Source organism: Marmota monax, unplaced genomic scaffold (assembly GCF_021218885.2).
Source record: "Marmota monax isolate L192 unplaced genomic scaffold, Marmota_monax_Labrador192_F-V1.1 WCK01_AAM20220418_F8-fsc00250, whole genome shotgun sequence".
NCBI lineage: Eukaryota > Metazoa > Chordata > Mammalia > Rodentia > Sciuridae > Marmota > Marmota monax.
Window position 1 is genome coordinate 376,561 of NW_026693876.1, and position 18,240 is coordinate 394,800.

The following is an 18,240-nucleotide window of genomic DNA, read 5'->3' on the forward strand; positions in this document are numbered from 1 at the left end:
CATATTGGCATATGTATTAGTAAATTAACATGATGTCTGAAATTGCCTTTAAGATACTTCCCCAATAAATAAGAGAAGAAAACCATAGAATAGAAGAAAGAATATGAAAATATCTTAACAATTGAATCCAGGTGATGGATATTTGGGAGGTCATTTTACTATTCTAACCTGTGTTTTTTTTTAAATGTTCATGAAGAAAAATAATTTAAAATGCTGGTTGCATTTTTATTTCACTGCTCATTAATACAGCATGATTTGAAGTTTGAAAAGCATCATATTCAATCATGTTGATATAAATGAAAAAATAGATAAAAGCATCAGATAGAAAAAAAAAAAATTAGTTGCAAAATCATGGAAATCTAAATAATAGTCATGTTGAAACCTATTTAAGAGAAAAGGACTGAAGTAAAAAATCCAGTATTGAAGTGGCACCCCTTTCTCCACAGAAAAGCCCTCGTCACCATGGCTGATTTTAGGACTGTCAGCAAAAGAGTCCATTGTAGATAAACTTTCTATTTTCATGTCACCCTGCTTACTTGGCCACTGGCCGAGAAGATACCAGCACTCCAGGTGCTGGGCACCCCCTTAACAATTTTTCACAAATGGATCCAGTATAGTAGTTTGTAGAAATGTGCTAACAAGGCTTCTGGCCTTGAGCTGGGCTTCACAGAGATGTCTACATTTTTTAAGATGAGAAGAAGATATTAATTGGGCTCCATGGTAACAGCTGGCAGGGGAAGAAAGAAAGGGGAGAAGAAGCTCTCCCCTTCTCAGGTGTTGTCCTTGAAGTATTTAACTTGCCTAAAACAGTGAAGGAAAAAGCTGCTTTTGTGTGAATTTCTGCAGACTGTGAACTTCTGAGCCTCTCCCCTTACATGTTGGGTATAAAACTCTGAAACTTCCTGAACTTGGGGTTCAGGGGATTGATTGATTACAGCAAAGGCTGTACCCTCTGAACCTGGCTGCAGCCAAATAAAACTGTTTCCTGCTACCTTCGGTGCCTTGCCTCATTTGTCCCCACAACATTTTTGGCGACCCAGATGGGACACGGGAGGTAAGGAAGGCTATTCTGCCTCTCTTGTCTCCGGGGACAGGCTTCCCTGGGGCTGTAGGGGACAAAGTTCCCCTTGGCTGCCCAGGCCACTCTTAGCCTGAAGGAGGATCCACTCACCCAGCACCTTGGGGCAGCCACCCCTGAGCACAACAGAACCCACAGGCAGCAGGAACCAGAATTAGGGTTTTGGAGCACCGCCCATCTGAACAGGTAGGACCCGGGTCCATTTGGTTTTGTAGCCCACCTGACTTCCTCTTTGAGGCCTAAGCTGGTGGAAGAGAGGCTTGATCACCCTCTGTTGGGTCCCGAGTACCCTCCAAAGTGGTTGGAGCTGAAACGGACCCGGGGAGTCGCCCGAGTAGTCTCTGTTCAGGGTCAGCGAGCAGAGGGGCAACCAGGACTCCCTTTTCTGTTTGGTTTGGAATTGTTGGAATTTGGGTGATATAGAAATTCTGTCCTGGCCATGTCTGTGTGAAAGTGTGTGAATGAGATGGACAAAGGGAAGGGTTCCGACCCAACCTGAGGGCCAAAGCGAGTGCAGAGTCCTGATCCGAAGTTCTGTGGCACCTCATACAGTCTATGGCAGAATTTCCCCAACCAACGTCCAGGTGAAAGCTCCAGGTCGGGGGTTGATACCGACTCACAAGGCTAAGAGGGCCCTAAGTCCCTGCCAGGGGAGTGGCCGGAGATGGACGAAGCGAGTCTTGTCCTAAGTATGTTTTGTTCTAAGTGTGCGACACCGATGCAGGGTGGAACATGGGAGGCACACTAAGGAAACTGAGCCTTCTGAAATGTGTGTGAGAAACCGTTAGGAAGGTTTTCCAGGTTACAGTGGGGTGAAACTCACTCCACAAAGGTTGCATACTCTGTGAATTAGAGTGGCTCACCCAAGATGTGGGCTGGCCACCAGAAGGATCTTTAGATGAAAGAGTCATTGCTGAGTCCTTTTGATTGTTGTTGGAACCCTGAACCAATTCTCTTATACTGATTGCTGGCAAGAGATAGTACAGAAACAGCCCCCTTGGTTGAGAGCCTGTCTAGATGAACAGTCCAAGCTGATGTTAGCCAGGAGCACAGTGGTCTCTAAGACCCAGCGGAAAGCAGCTAAGCAGAAAATCTGACTAGGAAAGACAGTAAGGGAAACAGTTTTCCCCATGTGCCAGAAGAGGACCCAGGACCAACTTTGCCAAGACCACCGGGACAGCAGAGTGTCCCCTCAGCCCCCTTGTCCTCAGAGGCAACAAATGATGGTCCCCAATACTGGCTATTCCTTCCTCTGTGATGTCCTCAGAGCCAAAGGCTTCCTAGGACCAAAGACTCTTTCACCTCCCAAGATTAAGGTGGGAGATTTGTCCCAAGATCAGAGCCACAACTCAGATGAGAATTCTCCAGATGCCCCTGCAAGGGATCAAAGGACATGCCCATGTTGACCAGAGGGAAATGTCTGAGGGAGACAAGGCAGTTTTGTGTGCCAGCCTTTCTCCACCATTGAGCTCATAAGCTGGAAAAACCATACTCCCTCCTACATGGAGAAACCCTGGGCCATGACTGATCTGATGCAGCCCATTATCCAGAGCTAGGACAGGCTCCAACAAAAAAGAAGGTCTAAAGATAAAGAGATGTCAAGAAGCCCTCAGAGAAAGTCTAAAAGAATAGAAAAAAGAGAACAAAGTTAGAAGGAATCAAAGCCAGCCCTGAGCCCTAGCCTAAGCTGAGCACATCTGCAAACAAACAGAGCCCAGACAAGCCTCCTGCTGTCTCCCTCTCGCACCTTGATAGCCTGAATATTTCTCTCAGCCCCACATCTGCCTAAGGCCCCTCTACCCTATGAAACTGGCAGCAATGATCAAAAGAGATGTGCCCAACTGACTCAGAGCTAAATGTCCAGGCCACTGCCGCTGCTGCCCCTCTCTCCTCCCCGAGGTGCCCGGGGGAAGAAGGGCACATACAAGTGTAGCAGCCACGGTGCAAGTTTGTCAGTGAAGAAATGCACAGGCGCAAGCAACAGGTGATCAATGCAGCCTTTGTGGGACAGGCTCAAAGAGCCATTTGCCAAATTTTACAATCCTAGAGGGCTTTACTGAGAAGTGTGCCAGTGAGCTGAGTAAGGTGGCCACCATAGTTTTCATCAATCGAGATCCAGAGACTCAAAGACAGCCAGACCAAAAAGATGAAGTGGAGGATGGATCTTCTTACAGCAGCCCTCACCACAAACCCAGAGGTTACTCAAAGGGGGGGGGGGTCTCACTAGAACAAAGCCAATGCTCCAAATGTTTATAAGAAAAAAAAAAAACTGTGGCCAGACAAAAGGGGAAGCCTCTAGTGACCCCAGCGGACAAGCACCCACTACTGTGCTCAAATGCTAAGCCTTGAACAGAGAAGGAATAAATGTTTTGGCCCCAGCCCCTCCTTTCAGTTTCTTCCCACTTGCTCGGAAGTCTGTGATTGACGAATATGGCAGAGGTCCAACAGATACACACAACTGTATCTGATGCACGATGTACGGGACCCAGCGCCTCAGGAGGGCTCAGCTGCTGCAAGCCCCCAAATGAACCAGGAATATGTTCATGTTAACAGCTGATAGTGAGCCATAGCGTGCTCACTCCAAAAGGATATGCCACCCTGACTCCAAGCCACAAGCTGTGAGCCACCAGCAGGAAGAGCCACAGAGCCCCATGCACCCAGGCATACTGAACAAAACACAAGCGGGCAGCTACTATATACAATTAGAGCAGACTCCCACCTGACAAGAGGAGAAGGCCACACAGACAAAGAGAAACACCTAGGTGGGCACAATGTAGCTGCCACACTGGGACCTGCACGGAACTGCACTGCTGCCCTCCAACCTTGGCAGACGGCCCACGGCGAGATTGACATAGGTGCCTTTTATACAAATAGTGTCCCAGGTCATCAGTCTCTGCTAAGATTTACGTTAGATTTAAGAGGTGGAGAATCCCAGCAGCCAAGATCCTGCACTGGGAGATAACAAAAAAAATTCCTGCATCTTAAAGCGCCAGAGGCTCTATGTACGCTTCCCTTCCCTAAATGACAGTTCCTCCCAGGGGCTTAAGTACATCATCATTGGGACAGCACTGGACTCTGACCTAAAAGCCCATATCTATCAAGAAAAAGGTCAAATACTTTGGTTACCATCGGACTCAGCAACAGAACAGACAATAGCAACTGAGCCTCAAAAGAAACAGGAGATCTGCTCAATTCCAGTCCCTTCAACCTGCCATCAGACTAGAGAATTCAGGGTTCAGACATGTATGGATCCCCAACTTTCAGTTATGACAAAAACCCCTCTATGAAGCCACAAAGGGGGGAGAATAGGATCCTCTAATATAGGAGTCAACTAAGCAAAAGGCCTTTGAGGACATTAAACAAGCACTCACCAGTGCACCTGGATTAGGGCTCCCTGACCTCACGAAACCTTTCTTTCTGTATGTCCATGATCGGTCTGGAGTGGCTATAGGAGTTTTGACTCAGATGCTGGGGACATGGCACAGTCCAGTGGCCTATTTGTCAAAACAGCTGGATTCTGTAGCCCAGGGCTGGCCACCTTGTTTACGTGCCCTTGCAGCCACAGTTCTTCTGGTGTTGGAAGCTGATAAACTGGCCATGGGACAAGAGCTGGTTGTCAGAGTTCCTCATTCAATTTTGACATTGTTAAAATATAAAGGACACTATTGGTTGACTAATGAAAGAATGGTCAAATATCAGGGCATGTTATGTGAAAACCCATGTATCCATGTTGAGGTCGTCAGAACTCTAAACCCAGCAACTTTGCTGCCCATGGACCTGGAAAACCTGATCACAAATGTGTTGAGGTCATGGATGAAGTGTTCTCCAGCAGACCAGACCTAATAGACCAGCCTCTCAAGGACGCTGATGCAGAGTACTTCACAGATCGAAGCAGTTTTATAAAAGATGAGGTATGTTTGGCTGGATATGCAAGGGTCACTCTGGACTCTACTGTCAAGGCAGAGCCTCTGCCTCAGGGAACTTCAGCACAAAAAGTAAGACTTATTGCTTTGACTCAAGCACCTCAGTTGACAGCAGGACTCTGTGAATATGTACATAGACTCAAAATATGCATTCGCTACCCTTCATGTTCATAGGGCCTTATGTAGGGTAATTAACTCAGGAGAAAAAAAAGGGGGGGGGACATGATGTATGGGCAAGAAATTCTTAAACTTTTGGATGCACTGTGGGCTCCCAGGAAGGTTATGATTATATATTGTCAAGGTCATCGAAAAGGAAACACTGTGGTTTTTCAGGGCAACCGGAGAGCTGACAGAGAGGCCAGGTTAGCTGTCTGCAAGAAATGGGGAAAAAATCCAGTCCCAGGTTTAAATGCTGCCCTTCTGCCTGGCCGACTAGCTATCAAAATGGGAGCCAACCTACTCCCAACATGAAAGTAAGTAATTTAAGACTGAAAAAACAAATTTTCTCCCAGGTGGATGGTGGAGATTATCTGATGGCCGGAATAGCCACCCCGGAGTTTCTAGCCCCAGCCTTTATCAGACAGTTTCACAGGAAAACATGTTGGACATACAGCACTTGAGACAGTTCTGAGTCAACATTTCTATGACTTCCAGCTCACAAGCATCACCTGGATGATCTGCAAACAATATGAGGTTTGTGCTCACAACAATTCTTGTCAGGGGCCAAAGCTTTCACCAGGAATCCAAACTATAGGAGGAGCACCTTTTGAAGACTTGGAAGTAAACTTCACTGAACTACCATGCTCACGGGGCTATAAGTAACTTTGGGTTTTGTGTGTTCCCACTCTGACGGGTGGAAGCCTTTCCCACCCGCACTGAAAAGGCTAAGGTATCCCAATCATTATTGGCTCAGACAATGGGCCAGCTTTGGGGCAGAAGTGATACGATTACTAACCAAGAGTTTAAATATCAGATGAAAGTTACCTACTGCCTATAGGCTGCAGAGTTCTGGTAAAGTTCAAAGGATGAACAGAACTTTAAGGCTCAATTGGGTAAGCGGTGCGAGGAGACTCACTTACATTATGATGAACTTCTCCCTATTGTACTTTTGAGGATTAGATCCACTCCCACTAGAAGGACTGGATTCTCTCCTTATGAGATAATGTTTGGAAGGCCTCCCTCTCTTATTAGGGGGCTACAGGGAGACTTAAGAGAGATAGGGGAATTAATCCTGAGTTGACAGCTTCAGGTCTTAGGGAAAACTTTACAGGTTCTCAACCAATGGGTTAGAGAAAGATTGTCAGTAAGTTTGACCCAGGTGCACACTCCTTCAAGCCTGGAGATTGAGTCTGAGTCAAAGAATGAAATATTCAGCCCCTGAACTTGTTTGGAAGGGCCCTTTCACTGTTATTTTATCCACCTCAACTACAGTAAAGTTTGCAGAGATAGGTCCCTGGATTCACTACACCAGACTCACACCTGTAGCTGCGGACTTGGAGTGCTCTCCAGATGCTGCTACACCCTTGAAGCTGACCATCCTGAAGAAAAAGGAGCACAGGAGAAGCTTGAGGATCAGAAGGACAACAGCCCTGCTCCAGTCACTCTGGAAGCTGACTGGTCTATGCACGGCCAAAGCTTGAGGAGACTACGGCCCTGTTTCAGCCACACAGGAGGGACTGGCTGATCTATTCATAGTGAAAGATAAACCTTCTATGAAAACTAATGGACTCTTTCAACCTCTAAGATAATTCCTATAGTGTAATGGTTAACACTCTAGGCTCTAAAAAACAAAATTTCACTTATTTTTTTTATCTTGCTTATATAAGTTTTCTAGGATTTGTATGGTGTTATTAATTTGGCTTTGTTAATTTATGCTGTTTAACCTATGCTAACCAAAATGTTAGTCTATTATTTAGTTTGGTTTCCTTTGATAACCTTAAGAGATTCTGTTCTACTCCTATCCTAAACATGGAGATCATGTGAACCATGTGTCAAGACAATCCACTATAAGAGGTGGTAAAACATATATTTAGGACCTGTCCCACCAGAGGAATACTATAGATGGACGACAATAGACAAACAGTTAAGGATATAGCCAATATGCTAGAGAACTAGCACATGTGCTCGTTCATACCTAGAAGGGCATTAAAGTTTGAATCCCAAACATGCTTTTGGGAGATGGTTTTCAACTCTTGGTAGATTTAAAACTTAACTGGTGTAGTGGGTATTCTGCTGTTAACCTGTTAATTGCTCCCATGTTTGGCTCCACTGTGCATTAAAACTATTGGGTCCAATATAGAAGCTGCTGTTGAAAGGATGACAACAACTAAGGTTTTGGCATTATACAAGGCCTTAAGCCAAGATAATGGTAATGATGCTCTTAAATATAAAGGATTAAATTAAGGGGAGCATCATTAAAGGGGGGAATTGAAGTGGCACCCCCTTTCTCCACAGAAAAGCCCTCGTCACCATGGCTGATTTTAGGACTGTCAGCAAAAGAGTCCATTGTAGATAAACTTTCTATTTTCATGTCACTTGGCCACTGGCCGAGAAGATACCAGCACTCCAGGTGCTGGGCACCCCCTTAACAATTTTTCACAAATGGATCCAGTATAGTAGTTTGTAGAAATGTGCTAACAAGGCTTCTGGCCTTGAGCTGGGCTTCACAGAGATGTCTACATTTTTTAAGATGAGAAGAAGATATTAATCGGGCTCCATGGTAACAGCTGGCAGGGGAAGAAAGAAAGGGGAGAAGAAGCTCTCCCCTTCTCAGGTGTTGTCCTTGAAGTATTTAACTTGCCTAAAACAGTGAAAGAAAAAGCTGCTTTTATGTGAACTTCTGCAGACTGCGAACTTCTGAGCCCCTCCCCTTACATGTTGGGTATAAAACTCTGAAACTTCCTGAACTCGGGGTTCAGGGGATTGATTGATTACAGCAAAGGCTGTACCCTCTGAACCTGGCTGCAGCCAAATAAAACTGTTTCCTGCTACCTTCGGTGCCTTGCCTCATTTGTCCCTACAACAGTATAAAAACCAGAATGAACTTCTCTCTTTATGCCATATGATAATACACAAGCTTAAAAGTAAAGATGAAGACCCAGAAAAACTGGCAGAGACAAGGCTGTAAAAATGTTTAATCTTGTAGAAAAGTCTCTTCTTGTGTCCCAAATCTGCTAGATCAATATTAAATACAATTCTGAATGCACTATTTCCCTACTTAGGTACTGCATAATGGCCATTGCCAAATTCCATATTAATCCTCTCTGCAAGATTAATCATTTCAAACCAAGTCAAAAGTCTTTATGGTTTAGAACAACAAACATTATATTTTCCTATGTCACATGTCATTGCCTCTGGGTCATCTGCTATGGCTCTTCCTCTCATAGGACCCAGGGTTAAGGAATAGTCCCTACCTGAGACGTGCATTCTCGTGGCAGGAAGTTGGTGGATACATGCAATAGCTCTTAAAGCTTCTATTTGGTTGAAACAAATATTATTACCTGTTCATTTTCATTGGTCAAATAAAGTCACATCAGCAAGCTGAATGTAATGGGCTGAGAATATAAACTCTTCCCATAGGAGACACTGTAAATCACATGGCAGTGAATGGATTGTATTACTCTCTTCCAAGAACAGGGAGTATACAGATTGAAAACACTGTCTATCCTACATACTTTATACTATAAGCCTTTAGAAGTTACTGAAAGGTTTCCATAAAAGGAGTCACAGACTTGTTTTTTTTTTTACAAATTTAAGGGAAACAAATTTTGAGATAAACACTTTCGTGTATCCTATCTACTTCAGTTCTTTTAGGTTTCCTTACTTAACCATTTCATCTCCAATTTGCTCTTTGGGTTATAGTCCTCTCTCCTTTACCTTCAACTTTTTCTTTTGCTCTGACTCTTTTTTCCTTCAGCGAATGAATATGTTCATGTTAGATCCCATGCTCTTCTCCCTACTCTCACAGTCAGTTTCTATGGAAAGTGGTGCAGTCACCAGGTCTGTGAACATTAGGGCCCACTTTTCACATCACCAGTGACTCATGAATTCCCTTTACAATCCTTAGTTTACTTGCACTTTCTTCAGCATGTGACATCTTTGACCACAATCTCTCTACATGTCCCTCTTCCCTTGATTCTAGTCCCTAACTCTCCTGGATCTTCTCCGGCCTCTCTTGTCTTTCTGGTGCTCTTCTTGATCTCACCTCGTAAAGTGCTGTGCTGAGTGCCGACGTTGGCCACCATAGTCTTTCTTCTGTTTGTGCTCAGTCTTCATTCTCTCTTCCACAGTGTCAACTGTCTTTTGACCTTTCAGATTTCTGTAACTGTGATGAGCCCAGATCTCATCCTGACCTGCAAACTCATGAGTTTCAACTAAACATTTCCCAAATACTTCATGCTTTCTTGTACCTCCAGAGCCTAAAAACTCTGTTCCCTTTGTCCAAAGACCCTTCACCTTTTACAGACTAACCTTTAGATTTTAATACCCAACTCGAGTATTCACCCTAAAGGAAGTACTCTCCAGATCCCTATTGAGTTGGCAGCTCCTATGGAGCCCTGTGCACAGCTCTTCCATGACAGTCACATGATATTGCTATCCTGAATTTGCTGGTTTCTTGCCCCTTCGAAATTCAACTTCTTCAGGGAAGAGACAGTAATTGTCTTTACATACTCTGTGACAATTTCCTTTCTTGCACACAGCAGGTGCTCAATAATACTTTACAATGATTGAATGAATCAAGAGTGAAAAGTTGTGCTGCAATTTGTACGATGAATCAAATCCATTCTGCTGTCATACATACCTAGTTAAAATAAATGAATAAATAAATACATTTTTAAAAGTGAGTGAATTATTGAGAAATGGGTCGGATTCCTTGAATCAGGAGGAAAGTTTAGAAAGAGTGTTGTGGAATCTTATGCATCTTTTTTGTTTGTTTTTGTTTTTGTCAGAAAAAAATCAAGGATACAGTGCCTCCTACAACAGAAGATGCTGTGTGGGTGTTGTGTGGGAAGTATGAGAATATTAATTGTTCACAGTCTCCAAAACATACTAGGGAGAGAGACAAATAAGAATGAATTATAGCAGTATTTTTCAACATAACCTAGGACATCTTGTGAGAACATTTTAAGTTGTGAAGTTTCATTTTCATAATCATCTATCTGAAAATAATTGTATTCTAAATTATATGAATGTCTTTCTCATAATTAACTCTCCCACATGATTTCATTGCCCATGTTTTCATTTGTGTTTATGACCATGTTGTTGAGAAAGACAAACAATTTTAATTACCCTGGTTGTATCAGACAGGGAGCTTCAGAGAATCAGGACTGTTAGAGATCGATCTATCTATCACAGACTTTTTTTTTTTTTTAAAGAATTTGACATTACACAATTGTGGGAGCTGGTTAAGAAGGGGTCTCCCAATATCAGTTTTCTGCATCTGATGCCAGGGTTCAAGTCCATGAAGAAAAGGCAGGCAGGAAGGAAAGATGGGTGTAAAGTCAAGAAAACCAAGCATAAGAGGGAACCTCAAGCCCAAGCTGGCACCTGGGAGGAGGAAGGGAAACTTATGTCAGTACTTACTGCCTCTCCTCTGAGTGAGGTGGGTGTCCTGGAGAAGTCAGGAGCCTCACCATGGAGCTGACCAAACCTTTCCAGGAGTCAGAGGAGCCGTAAGAGCATCCAGGGGAAGATGGAGGAGCTACAGGCCCGGCTTCTGCCTCACACAAATTGTGGGAACCAACCGATACGATACATGACAATGTGTATGAGCTACAAAATGATTGCCACTTCACTCCTGCCCTCCAAAGACACGGGAATGTCTTTTGTAGCTCCCTCTAACCAATAGCAAACAGCAAAGGTAATTCTGGAACATGCAGTTCAGCCTAGCCAAGTTGACACATTGCAAGCCATCACACTGGCTTAAGAAAGTAAATTAAACTCATCCCTAGGTATCCTTGGGAACTGGTTCCAGGACCTTCCTCAGACACTAGAATCCATGGATGCTCATGTTGTCTGTATAAAATGGAAAGATATTTGCATATAATCTATGTGCATCCTCCTATGTACTTTAAATCATTTCTGGATTAATAACTTAAACAATGTACTGCTATGTAAAAGTTGTTCTCATGTGTTGTTTGGGGAATAATGACAAGGAAAAAAAATCTGTATATGTTCAATGCTAACTCAATTTTTCTCCCAAATACTTTTAAGCTTTGGCTAATCAAATGTGAAAATGTGGAAACAGAGGATTCGGAGGGCCAATGACAAACAATGTATGGTAAGTGACATCACAACCTGGTGCATAAATGATGAAAATTATATTGTATTAATAATTTTCTGATGTTCTGTTCTTTAGCATTAACTCCTTGAATTATCACATCCAAATGCTATAGGGAATTTTGTTGCTCCCATTTTCCAGATGTGGAAACTGAATTCCAAAGTGGTTAAGCAATTTGCCTAGGATCACATAGTCAGTAATTAGTAGCAAAGGCAGGACTTAAACCAGTCAGGCATTCTGGCTGGAAAACATCTGCCCTTACCCACTGGTCTTTACCAGCTTCCTGTTGAGACAACATGAGAAAAGCTGTAGCAGAGGACACTCAACAAATGGCATTGTAGCCTCTGTCAAGTGCAAAAGGGCCTCTGGCATAGCAATCAGCACCTAATCTGTTGTGAATCAAACAGCACTGCCCTCCTGATTATGTTTTGCTTGAATTTATTTTTTTATAGATTTATTTTTATTTTATTTTGTATAAAAGCTATCGGAAACTGTTATGCATACACACACACACATGCACGCATGAGAATGTGTATATATGTATATATATATATTACTAAGGATTGAACTCAGGGGTGCTTAACCACTGAGCCACATTCCCCAGCCCTTTTTATTTTTTATTTGATACAGGGTCTAAGGTGCTTAAGGCCTTGCTAAGTTGCTGAGGCCATCTTTGAACTCTTGACCTCTAACCTCAGCCTCCAGAGTTGCTGGCATTACATGCATGTGCCACTACACCCAGTTACATTTATATTTGAATATGTGATTTTTATAATAAAAATAACTAAAACTCAACATGACTCTCAAATAGTGTACAACTTTACTCATATTGACATCTGTGTAGCTGTTTTCGACAGAGAAAGGGGACATGAAGAGCCAATGTCTCTAAGTATATGATTAATAAGAAATGAACAACTCCATTAACAATAAATCAATGAACTGTTCATTCAGCTCATGAGGAAATTATTTTTTAAAACCCTCAATCCCAACTAAATGAGAAATGCTTTTGTTAGATCATATTACATTCCTAAATTAAATGTGCGTGCAGTTTTTCTCATCCCATTTATAAAAAAACAGATTTTCACAACAAAACGCTTCCTCTTTGCCTCTAGGGACAGGTTTTTAAAATGTCCCAAACATGCTTTTGGAAGCCAAAGCACTGGAAATCAAGGCTTGTCTGGTTGGAAGTCTTCTGAGACTGTCCTTGTGCAATCCTGCATGTAATTCATCATTTGAAAATGAAAACGCATTTGGAGTTTTCTATGACAATGACTTTATATTGCGCAAGTCCCAAGCTGCTTTCAATCATGTAACCACTTCCCTCTTGCAGGGACTGCCTGCGTTTCTTTTACCACACGTTGGGAGAAGCACGCTGCCTGTAATGTGGGTATCACCTGCCAAACACTGAAGGATTGCCCGTGGCACCAACAGAGAGCTGGCCCTACCCACAAAAGACTCAATCCCCAACAGCCACTTTCTACGAAATTCTGAAAACTATGACTTTCTAAAAAAAATATTCTATTTTATATAAAGTGTATTTTAAGAAGAAGGAGAAGGAGGAGGAGGAAGAAGAATAGAAATTGCCCATTAAAGCATTGCCTGTGGGCCATCTGCCTGTGCTGGCTGCTGAGAGACTCCCACCCAGAGCTCTGCATTGATAAAACAGGCCCCACCCACCACAGGTCCAGCCAAGTTCAGCTCTGCCTGGCCCATTGCTGGAAACCCCCATCACCCCATACCGAGTCAGAGTCCCTAATTAGGTCCCACAAAACTTCCCCAAGCATTTTCACCTCTCCTAGTCAAATTAGCCCTGGCTCATCCTTGCCAAGCCCTGGTAAGACCATAGTGCTCTTTATCCTATCTCAAAACAGTTTCCAATCTGTCACACTTTATTTTACCGTCAGGGGAATAGGAATCCATTCAAATAAAATCCTTTCCTGACTCCACCTTACACTTTGCTGTTTTTCTCTCAAAGATCCACACTATGATTTAAATCTCTTTTTCTTTTATTGCTTTCTTTCCTAATTTTTTTCATTTGACATAAGGTATGTAGAGCGTACTACCATTGCCTTTTCTAAAAGTTAAGTCTTGGGTTCCAGTTCTGCTTCTTCCACCAGCCATACGATCTTACTGAAGTCAATCTTTCTGATACTGGCCTTTTTCATGTGCAATATGTCGAGAATAATCATAATAAGATACAATAATAATCAGAAGAAGATCTAGCATATAGAGTGATTAATATGGCTACGAACTCTTGTAAGAGTACATACATAGTAATTTTTTAATAATTCAGAAGTCAGATTAATTTTTAACATATCCATGCCACAGAATACTATGTAGCCATTGAGGATGTAAAGTTAGGCATGGTGACACATGCCTGTAATGCCAGTGGCTTGGGAGGCTGAGGCAGGTTGGATTACAAATTCAAAGCCAGCCTCAGCAACTTAGAAAATCCCTAAGCAACTTAGTAAAACTTAGTGAGACCATGTTTCAAAACAAAAAATAAAAAGGGATGGAGATGGGGATGTGACTCAGGGATAAAGCACCTCTGGGTTCAATCCCTAGTACCAAAAACAAAAAAAGATGATGTATGTTAACATAAAACTATATTGATGTCAAAATTATTAAATGGAGCATCAAGTTGCAAAGCAATATACATAACACGATCATTTACATTATAGCTATATTTATATTTATATTTTTTTTATTTCAATAGATCTATCTATATACATCACACATGCACATATATATGGTTTGAATTTTTACAAAGCATATGTTCATACATCCATAAAGTTTGTCTTTCAAAACATTTTAAAAATAGAACAGGAAAAATGATTATTAAAAGAAATTGTAATAAGCATACCAGAACTGGCAATTTAAGTAAATTAATGTTATCCTCATGAAAATGGAAACTTTGCTAGAAATTATCTTTATTCCAATTATGATTAAAAGAATTGTTGTTATATGCCCCTTTAGAAACTGCCAATGAAGCCAACATTGCATTTCTGTGAATATCCCCAATGAGAGCATACTTTTCTAATTTGGGGATGTTTGGTGGTTCTTTTAACAGAAAATGGTCATCTGTCATCACAGTTGGCAAATAAAATTACTAATCAAGCTGGGTAATGCTGCTTTTAGTCAAGACTACACCACAGACATCTCATTCTCAAAAACCTGTGATTTTCAAGGGATATTTCAGAGGCAAAAGTTCACTCCTTTTACAGGACATAGAACCTCAAAGTTGTTTCCAAACTCTATTTCAAAATAATAAGCCTGATTATACTTGTGGGAAGAAATCTACCTGAATAGTGCAGAGGATATAAAAGACACAGATGAGCACTGACTTTGTTTTTAATTCATTCACACTAATGTAACCAATGACTTTTTTTTAAAGAGAGAGTGAGAGAGAGAAATTTTAAATATTTATTTATTTTTTTTAGTTTTCGGCGGACACAACATCTTTGTTTGTATGTGGTGCTGAGGATCGAACCCAGGCCGCACGCATGCCAGGCGAGCGCGCTACCGCTTGAGCCACATCCCCAGCCCACCAATGACTTTTTTATCTTCAGGATCACAATAGAAATGCCCCCTTTCTATACCTATCAAGTATTTAAACATTTTCTCAATATTTTTATTATTTTATCTAGTATCCTTTTAAGATTTTAGCAAAGTTATAATTCCTTACCTCTACTTAACACTTACATTTTATTTTAGAAATATTTCAGAAATTCTTCTTGTGGCCAAGATTTTTGTTGTTGCTGTTGTTGAGTTTTGTTACTTTGCTATGTTTTGGCAGAAGTCATTTATCTGAACTTCACTGCTCAGTTTTTATTCTCTAGTTAGTTGCCAATTGGAATGAATCTCTAAATTTTTCAGTAATTTCATCAGTCCTGGAACGTACTAGATCAATACTTTATTTATAATTAGGATTTTTCAAATCTCCTTTTAATAATATTATTCCTATTATTATTTTATCCATTAAGTAATTTTCCAATGTCAAATATATCACCTACCTTATAATTGATTCTCACTCTGAAATGAAAAAAAAAACTCTTTTAATTTTACCATACTCACCCAGAACAATTAGTAGCAAATCTTAAAAGTGCTGTTACTTCACTTTGAAATCCTGTACAGCAACATTCTCAACTTCCTATCCTCCCTCCATACTTATTTGGCTCTGCTCTGTGGCTAATCTATGTCTCTTTCATTTAATATAACAGGAGAACTTCCTGTATCCAAGATTAATCTCTCAACCTTCTCTCAGAAACTTGCTCCACCATTTAGATCCATTCATTCTTACCTCAGTCTCTCTTTTTGCCCAGCTTTTGCCCCTCAGCATTTAAGCAAGCTTGAGTCTCCTCCATTGAAATTTGAGAGACAAAGAACTTTCATCCCCAGTTCTCTTCCTAACTTCTGACCAATCATTTGCCATTTTATTTAAAATGATCTTCTGTAGGAAGTGCTCTTATTCCCTTCATTTACTTACTCTCATATCGATGCCACTGGGTATTGGTGACAGGCTGCACTTCCTCACATGTTGAAGTTTAAATATTAGAGAAGCATGCCGCCAAGGCAAGCATATAAAGCAGGGTTTATTTAAAAGTAGTAACACAGACTCCTCCCAGTAGGCAGAAGGGGGCCACGTCTTGTATCCTGGTATTCCAAGAAGTGAGGGTATCCTGCTCCTTTTATACTTCCTAGACTTTCTTTGTTCTTCTGCCTTCTTCCCCCTTATCTCTCTCCTTCCTGCCTGTCTTTGGGAAGGGCCAAATGGAGTGAACCAAGAAGCATCCCAGGATACATTAACAACTTTTATCAGCTCTGTGGGGAGGAGCAATTCCTAGGACAGGTCACCTTATCAACAGGTTGGAGCAGGGGCAGGTGGAGGAAGGGCTCTGAAGGCATTCACATTTCAATCCCTCAGAGGTGGTCTCCAACTTCCCAAACTAACCTCCTTTCTCTCAACTGGACCCAATTGCCTATCTACACTGACTGCCTGTCTTTAATTCTTGCTTCAATATCCCCCTGAGGTCATAATATTCAGACATTTCCCCAATTATTCCAGTGAAATAGTTTTACGTACAGTCACTAGTGACCAGCCATTTTCCAAACCCAGTGGAAATTTCTCAGGCATCCTACTTGACTTCCTTGGCATTGTGTGTTTTATCAACTCTGCTCCACTTCCTTCTTGAAACTTACCTTGGCTTCTGGTAAACCACACTCAGTTCTCCTTCCACCTCCTATTCCTTCTTGTATATTTTGGAGAATCATCATTTTTCTTTCCTCAGTCCATACACTTGTCCTGATCATCTAGTCCTTGTTCAAGGCCTCAGCTACTATCCCTGCCTCATAGCACCCTAAACAGTGAGCCCAAGCTGACATATTTCTGGAGTGCCCATCTAACTCATCCTGTGGCCCCATAAATCCTCTTTTCCTTTGTGCTCTCTTTCTGGCAAAGGCACTACCCAGTTATTCAAATCATAAGTACAGGGTCTTCCTAGAATTTTTCTCTTTTCCTCACTTTCCATATCCACTGAGCTTTAAGTTGTACCAAGTTTATTAATTAATGACTTTTCAAATATTAATTTAGAGGGTTTTTTTTTTTAAACTTCCTGTCATAGTCTCTGGACTTCTGCTGTTAGTCTCAGGTCTTGCAATATATCCTTGCCAACACCCTCAAAATAAACCATCTCATACACAAACAAGGAGCATCCCACTTTCAAATAAAACCCAAGCCAAAGGCTTTACATAGTTTGGCTCTAGCCTACCTTCATTTTTACCTTCTCTCTAAACGTCATAGGCACCCCAAGGTCTGGCTACACACAACTTGCAGCTTTAGGAACACACCACATTCTCTTTCCATGCCTTCCCATTATTTCCTCTCTCTCTCTTCTCAACCTATTACCAATTCTTCAAGAATGTACCAGTTTCACTTCTATTGAGATTTACCTTGGGCTTGGGATACAGCTCAGTGGTAGTGTTTGCTCAGCATTTCAAGGCCCTAGGTGTGAAAAAAAAATTATCTGAACCTTTGTGATTCCTTGAACCCACCCAGAAGTAAAATGAGTGGGCTTTCTTTAGGCTTCCATAGATGTTTGCCTCTTTTGTTACATTTATTATAGGATGATACTTGTTTGCAAATTCTGAAACCAATCCTAAACCAGATTTTTAAACAGGGAAGGGTAAACCAAAGGGAAAATTAATGCTATTGGGAAAGTCCAAAATTCCAACAAAAAGATGCTGGACACATGAAGGAATATATTCTAATAGAACTTTTCCCAAACTACATTATTACACTGTATTCTTGGTTTGCCTTTCTCATTGAATTATGAGCCTTTTTAGTGTATACATTTAATTCTTATTTCTGTATCCCCATCACTAAATATAAAATATATCACATAATAGGAGATTTTAAAATGTTTGTTGAGTAAATGAAAAAAAAAACTTTTAAATAATTACCCATTTGCTACATGAATCACAAATCTACTTTTAAGTGGACTCTACTTATGTCCTTAGTAGCAAGAACTGGATGAAATAAATTGGGACCTGATAAGATTAGGATTTGGAAATTGGAATTTTTCATAGTTCTGGCACCACATAAGAGTCCTTTTCCTGCTTCCCTGCTCTGAGATCCTAGACAAGGTACTTGATTATTCTGGATCACAGTTTCCCCACCTGCAATTGGGGATTGCCAGTACTAGTTAGAACTTCATGAGATAACATGAGGACTTCAAGTATTTACTACAGAGTCAGATATATATAATAATCACTCCATAAGACTAGCCATCATTATTGGTATCATTGGTTTATATCCAAAGTAGAAAAGGTAGTACTGAAACAAGCCTTATTTTACAGTCAATGTACAGAAAAGGTCCACGGTATAATTTCCACAAGAGAAAATATTTCTGCCTTCAAGTAACAGAAAATACACCTAAAAGCAAATTAAACTTAAAGGGCTT

General features: G+C 41.3%; 1 long non-coding RNA gene across 1 annotated transcript in view; it reads left to right on the plus strand.

Moving 5' to 3' along the window:
* Positions 1 to 621: 621 nt before the first annotated feature.
* The window catches only part of LOC131424882 (uncharacterized), a 62,668-nt gene continuing 45,049 nt past the window's right edge, over positions 622 to 18,240 (plus strand). The window contains exons 1-2 of the long non-coding RNA XR_009228487.1: positions 622 to 1,264; positions 11,215 to 11,281. This is a non-coding gene — a long non-coding RNA (uncharacterized LOC131424882). The remainder of the gene's footprint in view (positions 1,265 to 11,214; positions 11,282 to 18,240) is intronic.